The sequence below is a fragment of the Sapajus apella genome, unplaced genomic scaffold, assembly GCF_009761245.1.
Source record: "Sapajus apella isolate SASKATOON/1434 unplaced genomic scaffold, GSC_monkey_1.0 scaffold6291, whole genome shotgun sequence".
Taxonomy (NCBI): Eukaryota; Metazoa; Chordata; class Mammalia; order Primates; family Cebidae; genus Sapajus; species Sapajus apella.
In genome coordinates this window covers 147-3,898 of record NW_022443215.1, presented here as the reverse complement: position 1 = coordinate 3,898, position 3,752 = coordinate 147, and the positions used below count along the sequence as shown (strand labels likewise).

Below are 3,752 nucleotides of genomic sequence, written 5' to 3'. Positions count from 1 at the left end.
GGAAGAGGACTCAGAAAATCAAGAAGCTCTTAGGAAAAAGCTTTCAAAGCCTTCTCAGGTGGGCAGTGGTCAGAAACTGGGGTCAAGGAACCTAATTGATGAGACAAGTGATATAGAAGATTTACTCAAAGAGGAAGAAGATTACAAGGAAGAAAAGAATGATCCCACAGAAACCTCAGGTAAGCTTAAATTTCATTGGTTGCTACTATGAACTTGACTCTCAAAATGGTACCCAAAGGCATGTCTACATTTGGGGGTCTTTGGATTTTAAGATTTTGTTAACTGTTGAGATGCTGCATTGTGGATGGTCTTGAGGGAGGGGAGACATGTAAACAATCCTCACTGGATATTGATGTTGGTCGTTTCAGGTGCCCTCAAGTGGAAGGAAGACCTTTCCAGAAAGGCAGCTGAGGCTTTTGTGAGGCAGCAGCAAGCAGCTCCAAACCTCCGAAAGCTTATTTATGGGACAGGTAAAGAATTCTGGTTCAGAGCTGGAAACGGTTCAGTTTCTCTGATTATTTTCTGAAAAGGAGATGAGGGAATTTGTTGGATGATGGGCTGGTATTGTTGACATCCATAATTGCTGGCAATTACATTTCCTATTTGGCAGATGTCTTTAATCATCAACTTACAAGGACCACACATTGGTCTTGTGAAGTACACTTACAGATTTGCTGTAAAACTCGATGCAAATACTGTCTATTGCATCATGTGATGTCCTCTTTTTAAAAGTCCTTCATGAGAAATTTTTTGTAGAATTTAGTGCCAGAAAAATATTTCTGCCCATAAACATATTTATTTGTTCCTTTCCAAGAATGAACCCTGTATCATACATTTTGTTCTCCCTTTTGCCCTTGTCCTCTGATTTTATGCTTTATTAAACTTACCTGTGTGTTATTTGTGGTAGAATTAATATAAAAATAAATCTATAGTGGTGAACTTCATATTGTGCCTGGTTACTGCACGATGAGATCAAGGCCACATGGTGAGACATTTGGGCTTAGCACACTGAAATGGGAGGGTTGTTGTGTACTGATTTTCATTCAGGTTTTGTTTAGGTATACTCTCAGTGATGAGAGGCTCAACACTCTTTAGAGCTCTTCTTTAGTGATCTACAGCTCTGCTTTTAAATGTCCCTACCCTTCCTCGACCCCTAATATTCTCAGTCCTCAACCGCTCAGCTGCTGCCGTGCAGGATTGCAGGAGCCCCAACATATGTAGAGAAATAGCTTCCTGGCCTCTCTTCACTTGTGGCTGACCTGCCCTCTCAGTGCCTGACGCATATGTGGCCATCATCATACCCGCCGCAGACAGAGACCCTCAGTTCCTGAGTTCAAAGACTCATGGCCTAACTAGTTAAAAACGATGAGACCTCTAGGGCTGTAGTTATTCTTCTCACTTTTCTGCCATGGTCTTCTCTTTAGTGACAGAAGATAATGAAGAAGATGATGATACCCGAGAAGAACTTGGAGGGTTATTTCGTGTCACCCAGCCTGACAGAGAGTGTAAGCACAAGGCCGACTCTTTGGACTGCTCCAGATTTCTTGTGGAGGCGCCCCACGACTGGGATTTAGAGGAGGTAAGGGGGTGGTATGTTTGATTTATCAGATAATTAGAGACTATTGTTCTAGAATAAGATTGTCTTATGTCAATATTGCTTACCTGTTGTTGGCTTCTTATATTCATAGGATGACAGGTCATCTAGATATTGTAATGGGCACTTCATCCGTCCTAAGCAATAACACAATCTGAGTTTAGTTAGACCATGTGCACAGCCCACGGAGGACAGGCTCAGTTTCCAGTGTGGACAGTAGTGCGAATCTTTATTTTGAAGCATCACACATAAGTTTTTATACATCTGATGTATTTTGCATCTCTTCACTAGGACATACGTAGCATCCCTGAGTTAACATTTATAGTTTCTGCTATTTGTAAGCATACAGAAATCTGATACCTATAAATGTTCTTCCTGTAGCCCACCACTTTGTAGTCACACTGAAACTTGCCACAGCTTACCCTCCTCTTACTCTTAGATCTTTTCTTTCTCTGTCTCTTTTTTTTTTTTTGGTGACACAGTCTTGGACTGCAGTCCTGGGTGGAGTGGAGTGGCACGAGTGTATGGTCCAATGCAGCCTCGACCTCCTGGGCTCAAGGGATCTTCCCACCTCAGCCTCTGGAATAGCTGGGATTGTAGGCATGAGCCACCAGGCCTGGCTAATTTTTGCATTTTTTGTAGAGACAATGTTTCACCATGTTGAGCTAGAGTCTCAAATTCTGGGCTCAAGTGATCTTCCTGTCTTGGCCTCCCAAAGTGCTGGGATTACAGGAGTGAGCCATCGTGCCAACCCGTTTCTTTATATTCTCTTTTGGAATGTTCTGATCTTCCAAAGGCTACCTTTTTTTCTGTCAATTCAGTTTGACTTGGATGACACTTCTCACAGAGGCCCAGTTGCTCTCATCTTGTCTGTTATAATTTGCCAGGTAATAATGTACTTTATGAGATTTTATTGAACCATTTTTGATGGTAAAATTTAATACAGCTATAGAAAAACATAAAACAATTGTTTAACTTAATGGGTTGCCAGAAGGTGAATACCCCTGTATTCAGCACTCAGGCTGTGAAATCAAGCTTTGCTGCTTGATTGCAACACCAACCAGGATCCCCTTTCTCCCTGTAGAAGGAGGTGTGGTCCAGCCTTTTATGGTGATTCTTTCCTTTTCTTCCTGGTTTCCTTCTCCATGCTTCCATAAGCATTGTAGTTTATTTTTACCTGATTTTCATGACTTTTTCAGTCTATCTTAAATTTTTTAGTCAACAATCTTCCTTTTCATTTCTTTTTTTGGTTACATTTTATTTAAGAAACCACGTCGTTGGTCTGTAGAGTTTCTTGTCTTCTGGATTTTGTGGATTGCTTTGCATCCCTCCGCAGTTTCTAAGGCCCTCCTGTGTTTCTTGTGAATGGGTAGGGAGCAAAACTGATAGAACTGTGATGAGCAGAATGTGTATCTGAATTGGGGGTTGTGGCTACTGAGCTGCTAGTGAGACTGGAGAACTAAATTTTAAATTTTATTTAATCTTGGTTAAGATTATTTTAAATAGCCATGTGGTTCTAGTTACCCGATGGACAAAACATCTAGCAGTTGGATAGGATTTAAATTTGATTTTTATTTTTCAGCAAAACTGCTTTCCAGGTGGTGGTGTTTTATGATTAGGAGGCGCATAAAGACCAGTTGTGTGTTTTTAATGAGTTAAATGTTATCGGTTGTTAATGATCAATGCCTAGAACCATTAACTTCTTAAGAACATAGAGTAGTGATGTTCTGTTCATCATTTCTCTTTATTTATTAGCTGTAATACTTCTTTAAAGAGAAACGTTTCCTCTTCTACTATTTGGTTATCCACTTCCAAATATATAGGGTAAATGCTTGATTTTTTAATCAGTTTTTAGAGTGATTCTCCAAAGGGTACTTGTTTGTAAATATTATTGTGATGTCATGGATATAAATGTAGTTGATGTGCCTTGTGCTGGTGCACCTGTTATCCTTATGAAAGCTTCTCTTTATCCCACCTGTGGCCTATGGAAGTCTCTGCACGCCAGCTCCTGAGTCTTTATGTGATGATCGTAGTCATCCTTAATCAATTCTTGCTCTCTGATGTGAGAGAGCACTTGGAATCACCCATAAAAAGTTCTGATGTCTTTTAGTAGAAAATGGTATTTCAACATGACAGCCTAGGCATGGGAATGCTTACT

General features: G+C 40.4%; 1 long non-coding RNA gene across 1 annotated transcript; it reads left to right on the top strand.

Moving 5' to 3' along the window:
• Nucleotides 1-2,088, top strand: LOC116548018. Its single transcript, XR_004267273.1, has 3 exons — nt 1-179; nt 369-470; nt 1,425-2,088. It is a non-coding gene; the product is annotated as an uncharacterized LOC116548018 (long non-coding RNA).
• Nucleotides 2,089-3,752: the final 1,664 nt, after the last annotated feature.